Raw genomic sequence first — 17,840 nt, 5'->3', positions numbered from 1 at the left:
TTTCAAAAATTCTAAAACTTATATTTAAAAAAAACATTAGCATATTTGGTAAACATTAGGACATCTAAAATAAAAATAAAGTAGTATAATTCTAAGTAGTAAATTAAATGGGTCATATATTCTAAGCAGAAAGAAAATAACGACCATGATAGCGAGGTAGATTTCATCGGGAAGGTTTTCAGGAAGGCTGAATAACATAATGAACACAAGGTGAAGAGGAGAAAATTTAGGGAAAGTCTTTTCAAATGATAAAACTTCAACAATTCAGGAAGAATGAATTATAAGGAAAATGATAGATGAACCAATGTACATGAAATAGTAATTAATAATTTGATAAAGTGATTTAAAAATATCTATCTGCAGTGTAAGAGAAGGAACGTGATTAAAAGTAGATAGACATAACATAATTTTACTGATGATAGATGATAGATGATAGATAGATAGATAGATAGATAGATAGATGATAGATAAACTTAGCTACATCTGTATTTGTATATACAGGTAACTCTATCTACTATGGACAGTATTTGAGGCCACTTGCATCATAAAGAGTAATTGTACTATTTCTAATGACTGACTTCTTGGTCAAATTTCTAAATTTAACATATAGGGGAGAAAACATTAAGCACTCCATGCTTCAGTCTCCCCAAACGTAAAAGGAGGTGACTATGGCACTTACCTATAATGTTATTGTGTGGATAAAATGAGGTAACTTCTATAAAGTTTAGCATGGTAATGGTCACTCCATAAGAATTCACTTAATGTTAACTATTTTTAATAAGACTCAAGATAAACCATTAAAATATAAACTTGAAAGAATAGTTCAATTTCTTTAAATCAATAAGTTTTAAAAGTAAAGGACTTAAAAACCCAAAGGTTATAAATAAAATAAATATCTACTTCACGATAGATTTATTGTCATCACAAAAGTTTGAAAGCATATTGTTTCAGCATTTAAGAGACTGAACTAAAAAAAAAATGATATCTAAAAAAATCCACATCTCTTGGGAATATCAGGGGGCTGGGTATGAGGAACAGTTGTGCATTTCAGTTAGGATGCGTTTTTGTTGTTTTCACATGCTCCAAACCACTGTGTTTTTTGTTTTGTTTTGTTTTGTTTTTGTTTTTGTTTTTGTTTTTCCTACTATGGAGTTTTTCATTTATTTTTCATTACCTGCCTGATCCCAATGTTTTTGTCTTTGTTTTGTTTTGTTTTGTTTTGTTTTTTAATCTACCACCTCCAGTTAATCTAATACTGAAGACTCTACCAAATAAAGACCTGCATCTGACTAGTGAGGGAAAATAAACAGAAAAAGTATGTTCTAAAAGGAGGGGGATCACTACAGAAAACTTGAAGATACATTTGTATTTGAAAACAGCATTCCCAGAGGTAACCTTTGGTTCTCTTACTTTAATATGTTGCTTATAAAGTATGCATTTCAATCAGGATGTAAGATGATGTTACCATAAATAATTCAAGTCAGTCATCCACTGTACACCATTTAGTATAAAAAGCTAACTGATAAAATATGTAGAATGATCATTTAAATTTTGGACAGCAGACAAGCATTGAGCCAATCATGTACTGATGCTTACTTTCAACAGACTGCATGTTTCTGCCTCCATTGATTAGCACGATGAAAGCCATTGCTTCTTAAAACTATAAATTTTTGAATTGATTTATTTTTTTGGTGAGGTGAAACAAAACAAAGAATTCTCATATGTTTTCTGGTAGTTGTACCTCTTCTTAGCGGTCGGTTACGTAGGGGCATCTGCATATATCCAAATTGGGTTACGTATGTTACTATTTGGGTGGTCTAATGCTTTACTTATGGAAAACTGTAGAGTTAGGAACTTATCTGAAAGTCAGTTGCTGATTTATTTTCTAGCTTTATTTCCATATGTAAAAATATGTAAATTGTTTGAGGGCCAAGTGTAATGGACATTTCCAAGGATGAATGGTTGCCCCAATAACATGTACCAATTGAATGAATATTTTCCCTCAAATGGCAGTTATATTCTCATGGCCATGATATCAATGTTAGAAAACTAAATGGTCAATTAGGGGTACCTGGGTGGCCCAGTTGGTTAAGCATCTGACTTTGCCTTAGGTCATAACTTCACCGTTCATGATTTCCAGCCCCTCACTGGCTCTCTGCTATCTCTGGCTTCAGATCTTCTGTCCCCCTCTTTCTCTGACCCTCCCCTGTGCTCTCTCTCTCCCCAAAATAAATAAACATTAAAAAAAAGAAAATTAAATGGTCAATTAGATACTGTTCTGGGAGGGGTGGGGAATACATGGAATACACGGAAACATTACACAAATTAACAAGCTAGTGAAACAATACGCGAGCGCTAATGGTTTTTACCTGTTTTACACACTGCGGTTATAAAGAGCATGTTTTAAATCTTAATGTGTTTGTATGGAACATTAAGAATCTATAAAATTACTTCAGTGGCACACACACAAAAGTGATTACATTTTCTTTCAGTTGTAAACTTAGAAAGAAAATAAACTTTAAATGCTGGCAGTATTAAAACTCATTTGTGTCTAACATAATCCCATGTATTTTTTGATAGAAAAGGTTTTCTGTTGGTCAAAAGACATCAGGGAAATATGTTTTTGACAGGTAAGGTAATACTTTTCAAATGTCTAAGGAGAAATCAAAAAATTCTATAATAACAATTCTAAAAGAGAATGATTTTTTCCCCCTGAACAATCCGGTTCCATTTTTTATCTCATTGAATGATACATTCCCGTATATCTAACAATGTGTTGGTAGTAAGAGAAGCTTAGTTCAAGTATTACCATTTTAAGGCTGCAGTCTAACCTAGCTATTCAATGTGTCAGTGGTCCACAGACCAGAAGGATGGGCATCATTGGGAAATTCGAGAAAAATGCAGAATCTCAGACTCTGTGAAACAGAATCTACATTTCTTTTTAGAGTTTGTTTGTTTGTTTATTTATTTATTTATTTATTTAGAAATAGAGAGCGAGCGAGCAAGAGTGAGTACACATGAGTGAATGAGGGACAGAGAGAGGAAGAGAGAGTCCCAAGCAGGCTCCGCACTGTCAATGCAGAGCCCAGTGTGGGGCTTGAACCCACGAACCATGAGATTATGACCCTAGCCAAAACCAAGAGTTGGACGTTTAGTTACCTGGGTGCCCCTAGCAAATTTAATTCTAACACAAATAAGAAATCCCAGAAACTAAAATAATTTTAATTTATGGTGGGTTGTTAAAAGGCTTGTGAGGAGTTTATGAAATATTGTGGCATTTACCACAATGCCTGGTGTGCAGAAAGTCCTTACTGGATACTTCGGAAATTAATAAGTAATGATTAATGTAGGCAGAAAATAGGTACAAAATATTTAGTCTTGAATATCAGATTATTTCTATTTTATGCATAAGTAAGACAATAAAAACAGGAAAGGAAAATAATACATCAGCAGAATGCTATTAATATATAAAAATAATATTTTTTTAACAAATAAGATAATGGAAATAAGAATATTCTTAAATTCCTTTCCAAAATTAATATTGTAGTGAAAATTATGTTGATACTTGATATTTTAAAAGGAGATCGCTGAACAAAGATGAAATTTTAACTTCAAACAAAAATATGTGAAGTACTTTCTTTCTATATATACTGTGTACATTCTAAATTGTGTCCCCAAACAGCCTGTTTGTCAATGGAGTGTTGCAACTACTCTTATTTTTCTTTGTAATCCATTGACCTTGGACAAAGACTAGAATATAAAATTTCTCAATAAATGTTAATTGAATATATAATTCAGTAAAGAATATTTTACATGGAATACATTTTTCTTTTAATATAATTAAGATAATTTAAAATTTTTTGTATATTAAAAGAAATATAGTAAGATATAAAGCTCATGACTATATATTTTTTTAATGTTTATTTACTTTTGAGAGAAAGAGAGAGAGAACAAGCATGGGAGTGGCAGAGAGAGGAGAGGGAGACAAATTCTGAAGCAGGCTTGAGGCTCTGAGCTGTCAGCACAGACCCTGATCTGGGGCTCAAACACGAACCGTGAAATCATGACCTGAGCTTAAGTCGGATGCTTAACCGACTGAGCCACCCAGGCACCCCCAGGACTGGCTTTTTAAAAATCTTTTGTGCTTATATATTTTTTTAAGTCCTATGGTTTAATGCTGAAACCTAGCAGCATATATATATATATATATATATATATATATATATATATATAACTGTAACCATTAAACAGTATTGTTTTCATATAAGGAATCAAAACTGGTAAATTGTGATGACAAATATATATTTCGTTTTAATGAGTCGATGAAAGAAAAGTTATATTATTACCACATTTTATGCCAGGCACTATTCCACGTATGCAACGTTTACTTTGCACAGCAAGTAGCATTAAGCCTTATAATCACTATACACAGGCAGTCAGGCTCACACCAAAAGATGAATTACCTAAGGCACCTGACATGTGGGAAGATTCAAAACCAGGTCTCTCAGACTCTTAACACTCTAGCATTTTGCTTCCGAACTGCTTTCACAAATATCATTTTTAATTAGTCCTCCATTTAAAGATTGCATTTCATAGAGGAAGAGATTTACTCGATGTCATAATAACTAAGATAAATAAAACTCAGTTCTTTTCATTTTACAGCTTTTGAGCTATTCCATATACTAAAATAGTATGTGGAAATGGTCAAAACAGGAGGAATACCGGGGCGCCTGGGTGGCTCAGTCGGTTAAGCGTCCGACTTCGGCTCAGGTCACGATCTCGCGGTCCGTGAGTTCGAGCCCCGCGTCGGGCTCTGGGTTGATGGCTCAGAGCCTGGAGCCTGCTTCCGATTCTGTGTCTCCCTCTCTCTCTGCCCCTCCCCCGTTCATGCTCTGTCTCTCCCTGTCTCAAAAATAAATAAACGTTTAAAAAAAAAAAAAAAAAAAAAAAAAAAAAAAACAGGAGGAATACCACAAAACATGGAAAAGAATACAATGATGCCATACCTAAACTGAAGCGAGGGAAGGGGAAGTGATTACCTGTGTGTAGTGTGTGTGTGTGTGTGTGTGTGTGTGCGCGTGTGCATGTGCGTTTCTGGAAACTCTTTATTAAATGATCAATTTGTAGTCTTGTTCACTTTTATTAGCTGTGTTTTGGGGGAAAATACATTATATGAAGGCTTGACCAAAAGCAAAGAAAAACTCAGCAGACTTCAGCGAGATTAAATATTTCTCAGAAGTTCAGATCATTGTGGTCATTTATCTATAGTTGATTACATCCATTTATCAAACCTCTTTTGCTTTCCCCACTGTTTTTTTTTCTTTTCTTTTCTTTTTTTTTTTTTTTTAGTACAAGTTAGCTTCCTTCTCCAGTCAGTGATAAAGTAACTTTACATGATGCTATTTTTCTTTAAATAATTGTCTCCTCTGACCAATATTACTTTCTTCATTTCCTGTGTCGTTGCTTCTGATTATTCTTTAAGCAGTTTTAATGATGGAAGAAAAAATAAAAATAAAAACTAAAACCGGAGAAGAGGGAAAAAAGGAAGGAGAGTTCCATTTCAGTGAACCCATTAATTTCATTCCATGTTTGTCATATGAGAAAGGAAAATTTCTTAAAACACGTTAGGATGTTACCCATAACTTGCTTGTAAGTTTTTCTGGGAATGATAGTCTTACCTATATATTCATAAAAGTTGAACTATGACTGCATGAAGAAGGTTATTCACCCAATTTTTATTATAAGAAGGGATTTAGAATTTATATTTATGCCAATATAGATCTTTGGTATTTTTAGCTGAATTATCTATTACTATTCTCGTATATATTTGAAGAATTACTAAAGCTAGAATATGAAATTTTAGGGTTTAATATAGCACAGTTTTGGAAAAGTTATGAACATTTCAAATGATGTTCTTCTTTTAAAATTGTTATTTACTTTTGAGAGAGACAGAGACAGAATGCGAGTACGTTAGGGGCAGACAGAGACGGAGACACAGATCTGAAGCAGGATCCAGGGTCCGAGCTGTCAGCACAGAGCCCGACTCAGGGCTTGAACTCAGGAACTGTGAGATCATGACCTGAGCTGAAGTTGGCCGCTCAACCGGCTGAGTCACCCAGGAGTCCTGATACTCTCCCTTTAAAAGGCCACATTTCATTTAGAGTTCAGACACTGAAGATAGACTTACTTATATTATAGAATATGAAACTATGCAGTTTATTTTAAAATAGTAAACGCTACTAAGAATAATCCTTTATTGAATTAAGAAGATCTACTGCTTATAAGTGACCAAGTAATGCAAAAGAAATGAAAGCACACCAAGTAATTAATACTCATCCTATAATTCTGTTAAACTGTTTCTAAAATTTCTAGTGTGCACAGTGAGTGGACTATAAAAATAAACAATACTTATGTCACAATTGAGTAAAAATCAGTATGTCACAAATAATAATTTGAAACATTGTGACTCAAATATAAACTTCTGCAAAGATTTCTAGTCTTAAATCTGATATAATTTTATTTATTGATTTATTGATTGATTTTAATATGAAATTTATTGTCAAATTGGTTTCCATAAAACACCCAGTGCTCATCCCAAAAGGTGCCCTCCTCAATACCCATCACCCACCCTCCCCTCCCTCCCACCCCCCATCAACCCTCAGTTTGTTCTCAGTTTTTAAGAGTCTCTTATGCTTTGGCTCTCTCCCTCTCTAGCCTTTTGTTTGTTTGTTTGTTTTCTTCCCCTCCCCCATAGACTTCTGTTAAGTTTCTCAGGATCCACATAAGAATGAAAACATATGATATCTGTCTTTCTCTGTATGACTTATTTCACTTAACATAACACTCTCCAGTTCCATCCACGTTGCTACAAAGGGCCATATTTCATTCTTTCTCATTGCCATGTAGTATTCCATTGTGTATATAACCCAAAATTTATCCATTCATCAGTTGATGGACATTTAGGCTCTTTCCATAATTTGGCTATTGTTGAGAGTGCTGCTATAAACATTGGGGTACAAGTGCCCCTATGCATCAGCACTCCTGAATCCCTTGGGTAAATTCCTAGCAGTGCTATTGCTGGGTCATAGGGTAGGTCTATTTTTAATTTTTTGAGGAAACTCCACTGATTGTCTTCCAGAATTTTCATAGTGTAGCCTCATGTACATATTAAAGCATATCTGAGTGAACATTGCCATTTGTATTAGTCAGAATAAACACAGACTCTGATACTTTATAAACAGATCAGAATTGAAATGAGATAATTCTATGTATCTAAATGACTGAATGATTTTTACATTTATATGTACACATTTTTTTTTTAAATGCTAGAAAAATACCTGGATTTAGAGTCAGAATTTTTGATTTCCCATCTTGGCCTGTCCACTCAGAAGCTTTTTAACTTAGAAAAAGTTACTTTAATTCTCTGAGAAACATTTTTTTTATTATGTTTTGAATGCGTCCTCTAAAGTCCATTTCCTTCATTCTAAACATCTAATTATATGTCCCTTCTTTAGGAAAGCAAAACAAAATAGCAACAATTATATCCACACTTCACAAAAATAAAACCTTCATCAGCTTCGCCATCTTCACTGGTATAAACTACCCCCTTGCTAGTTCCTACCTTCCTTCCTTCATTTAGTTTTAGACCACAGGTAAAAAACATTAAGTCATTGAAGTTGATTATTTTCATTAACGTTAAGCACATTATCACCATCACTAGAATGCCACTCTTATTTTAATGTTCACTATTCATTGTATTTCTTTCATATCCGTATGAAAATGGATATTTTCCACTGATATTTATGCAAAAACTTATGTATGTATGTAGGTATTTATCTGAAAAATAATGCCCTTATAAAATATGTAGTATGGAGTTATTTGTGTATTATGCATGTTTAAATATACATGTAAGGTAGTTTGCTTTTCTGACCTTCAAGGTGTTCTCTGAAATGTATATTCCAAAGTGGGATTTCTAGGTCGTATTTTATTCACAGCAGTACATAAGTGTTTCCCATTTTTTCACATCCTACGCAATACTTTGTTTTATATAACTTTCTTATTTTTGCCATTCTGGGTGTGAAGTGGCATCTCAGTTTAAATAGTATTTCCTTGCATACTAGATGCTATCATCTCTTGATACTTTTATGTCACAGTGAGTTCCACCCTCAAAGAGGCTCTATTGGATATGTGTTTAATTTTAGTGCCATCATAGGAAGATTTTAGAACTTTCCAGTTGAAATGCTAGAGTTAAAGTCACTTATCGGAATACTATCCACTTTGTTAAACAAAGGGAGTATCTCGGGGCAGGGGGGGGGGCAGGTGATTCAGTCTAATTTCCTGTCACCTGCACTCTCAGGTAAATAGTAAAAATGATACCTGTTGAGAGGAAGGTAATTTCTCATTTAAATTCCTTTAATAGGGTGTCTCTGTCTAAGAATAACCTGCGATAAACACACCCCTTTAAGAATTCTGATGTTTATTCAGTCTCCAGTACAAAATGGAGATGTGTCATAATTGAAATGCTTGGCACTGTGTGACCCACCCTACAAACCTCATCAGGGACCTGTGCCAGGGATACATATCCCACTTAGAGAGGTGGGGGCCTGGGAGCTGCTTTAGTTTCCCAGACCTCCATTTGCTTCACTGAGCCTCTTGCTACCTATATGCTCGAAATTATTTATAAAGGCGTGTCATTTTGGGGCGCCTGGGTGGCTCAGTCGGTTGAGGTTCCGACATCGGCTCAGGTCATGATCTTGCGGTTTGTGGGTTCAGGCCCGCATCAGGCTGTGTGCTGATAGCTCAGAGCCTGAAGCCTGTTTTAGATTCTGTGTCTCCTTCTTTCTCCGCCCTCCCCAATTTGCGCTCTGTCTCTCTGTCTATCAAAAATAAATAAACATAAAAAAATAAAAATAAAAATAAAAAGAAAGGCATGTCATTCAGTGAGGTTTCTAAGTTTAGTTGATTGGATAGTCTGATCCTGTGTTTAGGTCATTGGTCACTTTCTGTTATTAAATCAGTTTCATTTGATAACGGAGTGCATTTTCAGGCATTAAAATTTTCAGTGTTGTTCCATTTCAGACATCCATCTCACATCCAGCCCAAAGCCTCCAAATTCAGAGTGAGATCTGAACCTGGGCTCAAGGACCTACAATAGGGAAGAGAGACACTGCTTGCTCTTTCCTTACCCTCCTCGCTCACTGCCTCCATCCATTCCTGCACTGATAACTCTTCCATCATTGGGGTGAGAGGACAAGTGATTAGGGTAAAGACAAAATTCTTAGATGACTGCCACGCCATGAACTCAAATGTAAGTGACAACTCTACTGCAGGTATTCAAATGCTCTCTTTTCTAGGCTCCCATTTTTTTTTTATTATTTATTTATTTTATTTATTTATTTTTTTAATGTTTGTTTATTTTTGAGAGAGAGAGAATGAGAGGGGAAGGGGCAGAGAGAGGGAGACACAGAATGCGAAGCAGCCTCCAGGCTCTGAGCTCTGAGCTGTCAGCCCAGAGCCCCACGGGGGGCTCAAACTCCCGTTTGAGATCATGACCTGAGCCTAAGTAGGACCCTCAACCAACTGAGCCGCCAGGCACCCCAAGTCTCCCCCTTTTTACATTAACGTTCTTGGAGGCCTCGTGAAGTCATAGAAAGACAAATCCCTGGTGTGGAAAATGTATTTTCATGAAAGCTGACATCTTGTGATCCTGTCTCCCTTGGCTCCTGCTACTGGCACCTCATGCCTTGTGAAGGGTCTGCAAGAGAGTTCCTGGGTGAAGTTTGATATGTCCATACTGCTCACTGAACCCTGGAGGTGTATCTAAACTCGCCCTCAAAATGCATGGTACAAAAAACATTGATATCCACTAAGGAACTACCACCTTTACCACATAATGAAACACTTTCTGCTCACTCTACCCATTCTACGACTTAGAGGAAACAGGAGATGTGGAGGAGAGAAAGGAAGAAGAGTACAGAGAAGTAGAATAGATCATGCTCCCATTTGTCTCCTTGTGAAGGATGCTAAGCCATGGTTCTGGTGGGAGCCCAGAATAAGATAATTTTACTTGTGGTAAGACTCAAGTTTGATATAGTGGACAGGACTTTAGAATATCTGAAGATTAATAGCCATCACAGAGTAAGACTAGCCACAAAAATAAAACTAAAGAGAACTCTCTGAGATGTACAGAGATTATGAAACGGTAGCGCCTGAGTATAGGAGTTGACTAATAATAAATCTCTTTCTTGTTTGTGCCCCATTAAGTCAACCCATTCAATGAATCATCTGAGTTTTTTGCCTAAATTATCTTTTTCTGGCTCTACACATTTTTTTTTTTTTGGGGGGGGGAGGAGGTTCCTGGCTTTTTTGACTTCTCTCTCAGCAAAGTATTATAAAACTTATTGAGTCATTCATAGCTTTTGTCTTCATCTTCCATTCTCAAATAAATATATTAACACAACTTCTATTTCTTTTGTCCATTAAAGCTGGTTTTCTAAAATAGATTCTTCAGTATTTATCTTACTGAGATTCACTAATGCTGTCAGTTTTTAAACTCTGTTTCTTCTAGGTTACATGATATTATTTTGTCTGATCTTTCCTTCCCAGTCCTTTGTATTCACATGTATGGACCTTGATTTTTAAACATTGGCTCTACCAAGGACTTGTAAACTGGTCCATTGTTCTTTTTCTGTACCTTCTCCTTGGTTGATTTAATTTACTCTCCTGATTAAAAATTCCATCAATATGCTAATGATTCCCAAGGCCTCTCTTTAGCTCTGACCTCACCCTGCATTTCTATCTCATCTATTTAGTGCTTGTAAGTCAGGTCTGTATGTCTCAAAGTCATCTTAGGCTTGTAATTTTCAAAATAGAATTGAATATTTATTGTCATAAGTCTAATACATATATATATATGTATATGTATATATATGTATATATATATGTATATATGTATATATGTATATATATGTATATATGTGTGTGTGTGTGTGTGTGTGTATATATATATATATATACATATATATGTATATATATATATATATATATGTATATATATATATATATGTATATATATATATAACTTTGTGGCAACTAAGTGGCAAAATGTAACTTAGTGGCAAAAATGTATCCTGGATACAGAAATCTGTAACCTGGAATCTATCCTATAATTCTTCACCTTCTCAGACTTCCAGTCAATTATCAGCACCTCTAGAAAACATCTCTGAAATGCCCTTCCCTTTTGCTGCTGTTAGGTCACACTGTACATGCCTTTATTTCAATGCCTATATTGGATTCAGTCCACTTATATGTTTGTCTCTTTCATTAAAGAGTATGCCTTTTCAGGACAGGAATTATTAGGCAACTCTATAGTATATTTATTACCTAAAATGGAATATACAACCAATAAAATATATATTCCATATGTATTTTCTGCCTCGAATGAACTTTCAACATTATCTTTCAAAATAATTTTTCCTCTTCTTACATTAGTAAGATTTCGCTGAATCAAGATAATAATTTATATAAAATACTTTCTGAACAGAGATGTGATGTGCAAATATTAGCTGTGGCCAACCATCTCAGTTGCTTTCTGCAATGAGGTAGAATATAAATAAACAACAAAAATGATCATTAAATTTAATGTATAAATTATTTTCCTTGCTGTTTAACCATATGCAATGCCAATTTGTATCAAATTATTGACTCGATTACAATGCCACTTCAGAGAGAATACAAGAAAAGTACAAGAATGGTTCAGCCAATTGCCATAAAAATAAATTTAACAAGTTCAGTCTGTTTCCACTACTATTGCATAATGTACTATCTCCTTTCTTTTGCATACAACGAAGTCCTTCCCTTTCAAATAAACTTATTTGCCCTTGCTGTATACTGAGTGTCTATAACCAGTTTTTTACTTCTATTTCCTGAAAGAACATTAACTTATTTTTTACACACCTACTGATGCTTTTTCTTCACCTTGCTTCTACATTCTTTCTCATTACAATCTTGCTTCTACATCCTCTTGGTATTTATTATCCCCAGCTTTGTGGAGCATTTGGCAATACTGACCCCACGTCCTCTATGGCATATATTTCTTTCTTATCCAAATATTGTTCCAACCAACTGCTCATTCTTTCTCTCCCTTCATTGCAGAGAAGGCAATACATTTCCATTGATTTATTCAGTCAGAAACACATATTAAATGTCTCCTGTGTGTTAGCATTTTGCAAATAATAACACATCGCCTGTTCCCAAAGAACTTACTGTGTTGATGGGAAGGAAGATATATAATGAACGTAAACTTAATATCATTTTCCTGGTAGTGAGGTCAGCGAAGACACAGAGAGAAAGGCTTTCTGAGCAAGCTGTGAGCATCCAGAAGGTTAATACTTGTTTTTGATCCAAAAACTATTAAAGGAAAAATTAGACACCATATTAAATGAATACAATGAGAATTTTCCTATCTAATGTTTACTCCTTTGTAAAGGAGGAATAAATTAAACTGTGAATCTTTGAGATATTCCTCTTAAAATACAGATCAAGAATAGTTTTACATTCTTAAATGATATTACTTTAGAAATTCCTGTGCTGATTTCCCACTTTCTATAATTAATTCATCCTTTAAAAATGAGCTCACTGGGGAAGAAGCTATATAATATCCATATGATATTTTTCCTTTTCCAGTACAGTGTGTATCTAATTCAAGTGCAGTAGTCTGCTGTAGCACAAAGTTTTTATCATGTCTTTTGTGATATTTTGTACTGATGGGAGATCTCCTGTCACTCAGAATGATCTTGCACAGTCTTGTGAGGACTCATACATATGAAAAATAATCCTTCATGACAGTTTCCTCCAATTTAAGACAGCAATTTCTTCCATATCTGCCTGTATTATTGATAACCGTCATTGGTAAAAGAGAATTGTCTGCAACCTAGTGTAGATGAAAATGAATAGTGTTAGAGATTAACTATAAATGTAACCTTGCTAGAGAAATTATGTCAATTTAAGACATATTGTCTCTTGAAGATAGACAAACACTAAAGAGCTGGGCCATCCAGTTTATGGAACAATGTTTTCTCATCTCCCTTAATAAAATCAAAACTAACTTTTTTTTTCTTTTTTCCATTCTTCCTTCCCTTGTTCCTTTCTCTTTCTCTCTCTCTTTCTTTTTAACATGGTATATGTTAATTAATCATATCATAATTCCTGTGTACCATTGTTATGAGGATTAATTATGAAATGTTTATTACAGAATTTGTAACATAATTGCTATTTGTGTGTGGTAATATTATTTTATCAGACCCTTATCACTATCTTACAGAACATTCAAGTATAAACTTCTGTACCTTATATTGCAAGTCAAGGGCTATAATTTCCTCTCTTATGCTGTGTGTGGTGGGCACATTTGTACCCAGAGTCATTAATGCCCTAATTGCTGAAAGCTATGAATATGTTATCCTACATCGCAATAGAAACTTTGCAAGTGTGATTAAGGTTAAGGACCTTAAAATAGGGAGATGATCATGAATTATCAGGATGAGTTCAATATACTAACATGAGTCCTTAAACCAAAGTGTATTCTCTTTCTGTAATCAAGCAACATGAGTCAGGCATAAAAAGAGAGATCCCAATCATGAGAATACTTCTGCCAAAACAGTTAAATGCTTACTTTTGATACTGCTAGTGAATCTCAGAAGCAATTAGATGAGAAAGATAGGAAGAGAGAAAAAATAAGGAGAGAGGTAGGGGTAGCAATAAGGAAGAGAAGGAGGACATCAGGAAGTAATATGTTAAGAACCAATAATAACTAATTAGAAAATAAAATAAGACTATGGAGACACCATTAAAAATGGCAACAAATTCTAGGGGCACCTCGGTGGCTCAGTTGATTGAGCATCTGAGTCTTGATTTCAGCTCAGGTCATGATCTAGGGTCATGGGATGGAGCCCTGTGTCAGGATCTGCACTGAGTGTGGAGCCTGTTTAAGATTCTCTCTCTCAGGGTGCCTGGGTGGCTCAGTCAGTTGGGCGTCCGACTTTGGCTCAGGTCATGATCTCACAGTTCATGGGTTCGAGCCCCGCATTAGACTCTGTGCTGACAGCTCAGAGCCTAGAGCCTGTTTCGGATTCTGTGTCTCCTTCTCTCTCTGCCCCTCCCCTTTTCACACTCTGTCTCTGTCTCAAGGATAAATAAATATTAAAAAAAAATTTAAAAAAAAATTTCTCTCCCTCTGCCCCTCTGCCCCACTCGCACTCTCTCCCTCTCTCTTTGAGACTATATATATACATATATATGCACATATATATGTATATATAAATATATATACATACATATATGTATATATGAATGATTCTAACAAATATTACACAAAACATAATTAAAAGAAAAATGAAGACATGGTCGAAAGACAATAGATTTTCATTTGAAACAAAACAATAGCAATATGACAAATGGTCTTCAAAGCAAAGATTATTCTAAGAAAAATGAAGGAGGGCAATTTTTTTTTACCAGAAATCAAGACATATTATAAAAATATACTAAAGAAAAGCTAGTAGTTTTATACAGAATAATAACAATGACAGAATAATAGAAAGATTTGTTTAGAGAAAATCTTTTTACCTTGATATATGGAAATATACCTTAAAAAACAGAAAGCAAGAATCTTAAAGAACTGAGAAATTTTGCCATATTTAAAATAAATACTTTGTAAAAGAAAAGACATTCTGAATGTTTACTAAGCAAAAGACAAAGGAGTATAAACATGGGAATAAAATTAATCAGTACAAAATTATGAACAAGTAATTTACGAGAAAATAAATCAGAATATACAATAATCTAAGAAAGAATTCTTCATAATCATACAGAACAAAAAATATGTTGCCTTGATGTACATGTATTAACATGGATGCATTTTCTAAACATTATGTTCAATGAAAAGTTAATTGCTATGAGACAGGATAATAGGACACAACTTAAGTGAATCATGAACTTATTTTATAAAGAGTACCATCCTAAAGTTTGTGGCTATGCATATATTCAATATATAGAAATATGTCTATGGACCAAGAGATACCATTTTTTTTCTGGAGATGTCTGTTGGGCAATGGAAGTAGGAAAAATATTCATGCATAAGAGTTTCGAGTATTGTGCCCAGTTGTGTCTATAATATTAGTCTCTGATTTTTATCTTAGAAACAAAATTAAAACGTGGGAACAATCAATCAGGCTTTTTGACCTGTTTTGTAATAGTATATTTTCATTAAATAACATTGCAACCCATTTCAATTTTTACCATAAATTGTAAAAAAATTTGGAGTTAAACGCTTTGACTTGATTTTTGTGAGATTATTTGTGTCTCCCCATTGGCATAGAATTAACTGTTTTTTTGTTTAAGTTTATTTATTTTGAGAAAGAGACAGAGAGAGAGAGAGCACTAGTGGGGGAGGGATGGAGAGAGAAGGAAACACTGAATCCAAAGCAGGCTCCAGGCTCTGAACTGTCAGCACAGAGCTTGACATGGGCCCAAACTCACAGACTGCAAGATCATGACCTGAGCTGAAGTGGGACGCTTAACAGTCTGAGCCACCCAGGCACCCCTAGAATTAACTATTCTTCTTAACCACTGCAAATGTGAAATAAAGCAAGCAAAACTGCAACTTACATTTAAAATACATAATGCATTATTCAGTTGAACTCTGCTTTACATTTCTAGAAACACAAAAGGTGGCAGGAGCCTTACTTTATTCTCAAATAAAAATCTGAAAAATATTTAAGCTTTGAGAATTTTTCCTTCATTGATTCATTCATGGTTTTCATCTAGGCTTGCACATATATTAACCTAAGCAGAGTGCTATTTAAAAATAAAACAGTACTAAGTGCTAGAATTCTTCTTATATGGAATTTTTTCTTTCCACTTTATATAAGCGTAGAAAATTACTTTTTCTGACTAATGCCGAATATCTGCTTGGAAAAGACCAAAGAAGTTTTTATTCTGCCAGATGACAGGGTTTGAGGAGGAGAGATATGTGAGTAACAGCATGACAGCTAAAGAGGTTGGCAGGCCTATTAAATAAATACTTTCCTGTTGATTATCAGAGTAATGTGCCTTTTGTTTCTTACGTACTCCGTGTTATGCCATCAAAATGACCTCCTTACAAAGGTTTGAATGAAATAATGTATGTAGGTAGTTACACTCATTTATCATCAAAATAAATACAACATTTATATTTCTATAAGTGGATATGTGATAAAGTTTTCAAAGTATAAAATCTCAAGCTTTAATTTTTTTTTTTATTTCACAATAACTAGAAACCTGACTCATCCTAGTTGACAAAATTGCATAAATGTGATATATGCGTGTGTGATTCAGAAAGTTAAAGTCATACTTAAAACAATTGTAATCATTTGTTCTTGACACTGAAAAGTCACAATCACTCATTTTGACACCACAATGATGGGTTCTTTTTATAGTTCACTCAGATGTTCTAAGAACTTAAGGAATTGCAGTTAAATTACTTATATTTAAATGCCATTGCTACATCATCGACCTGTTCAGATTTTTTAATCAGCCTTAGCAATGAAGCCCTAATACGTATTTTAGATATTTAAATTTAAAAAAAAGGACTGAACAGAATGCTATTTAGAAATCAAACAAATCTTTCTTACCTAAAATTGATGAAAAATTCTCTTGCAGTTCCTTTAAATGCATTGCCATATGTTCATCCATGTAGTTTTATTTGCTATGAATTTTTCTTTTATTGAATTATATTTCAAATAAATATAAAAGTAATAATTATAGGCTTAGTTACATTCTTTAATGATATTGAATGAATATTTTAATATCCCTGTAAACTTCAGTTGCCAATTAATCTTTCTAAAAAGTTTGAATATTCTTATTGGCTAAGGCGAAGATTGTCCATCACTTATGAGCAATGGACTCCTAGGGGACCAAAAATGACTATAATCCCTTTTAATCTGTATAGTTAAAATTTTCCTCTGTATTCAGAATAATCTTAGATGTTTGTTTTGCTGTTATTCATATGTAGAGGTAGCTGTGATTAATCATAGTTTCAAAGTAAATTTATATTTTTGTTATTCAGTTAAGACATTTTCCATTGATGAATAGTAAGCATAAAGAGTATCTTGTGGTAGTCTGAAAATATTTAGACATCAAAAGAGTTCCTCACAGTAGATCAATTGGAAGATAGTTCGGCCACTGTTTGTCATTTTAAGAATTACTAAAGTGGTTTAATGTTTTCAATGTGCTCTCATTTTTCATGAAATATTTTAATATGATGCCATTAAAATTATTTTCCTTACAAAATTGGTATTGTAAATTTCTTTCAAGGCAGCAAACACCTAATAGGTAAAATTTGTTTTAATAGGAAATAATAAATTGCATTTTAAAGTTTATTTATTTTGAGAGAGGGAGAGAGAGCATGCAAGTGTGTCCTTGAGCACGCGCGCGGGCACACACACACACACACACACACACACACACACACACACACGAGTGTATGGGGGAGGGGCAGAGAAAGAAGGAGAGAATCCCAAGCAGACTCCCTGTTGTCGTCAGCCTCAGTCTCAATCTCACAAAGCATGGGATCATGATCTGAGCCAAAACCGAACCAAACTCAACTGATTGAGCCACCCAGGCACCCCAGTAAAATACATTTTGAAAAGATATAGTTGGTGAGGGAGATAGGATACTCAGATTGTGAGTTAATTATATATATTTATATTATACATTTTATATAACTGTTTAATATTATGTTTTATATATTATATATAATTATATATTTAATCATTATCTAGACAACTCTCATTTTGTTTTCTATATTC

This window comes from Panthera onca, chromosome B1, assembly GCF_046562875.1.
Source record: "Panthera onca isolate mPanOnc1 chromosome B1, mPanOnc1 haplotype 2, whole genome shotgun sequence".
NCBI classification, from domain to species: Eukaryota; Metazoa; Chordata; class Mammalia; order Carnivora; family Felidae; genus Panthera; species Panthera onca.
The sequence above is the reverse complement of the archived record's forward strand: the minus strand, read 5'-3'. Positions refer to the sequence as shown.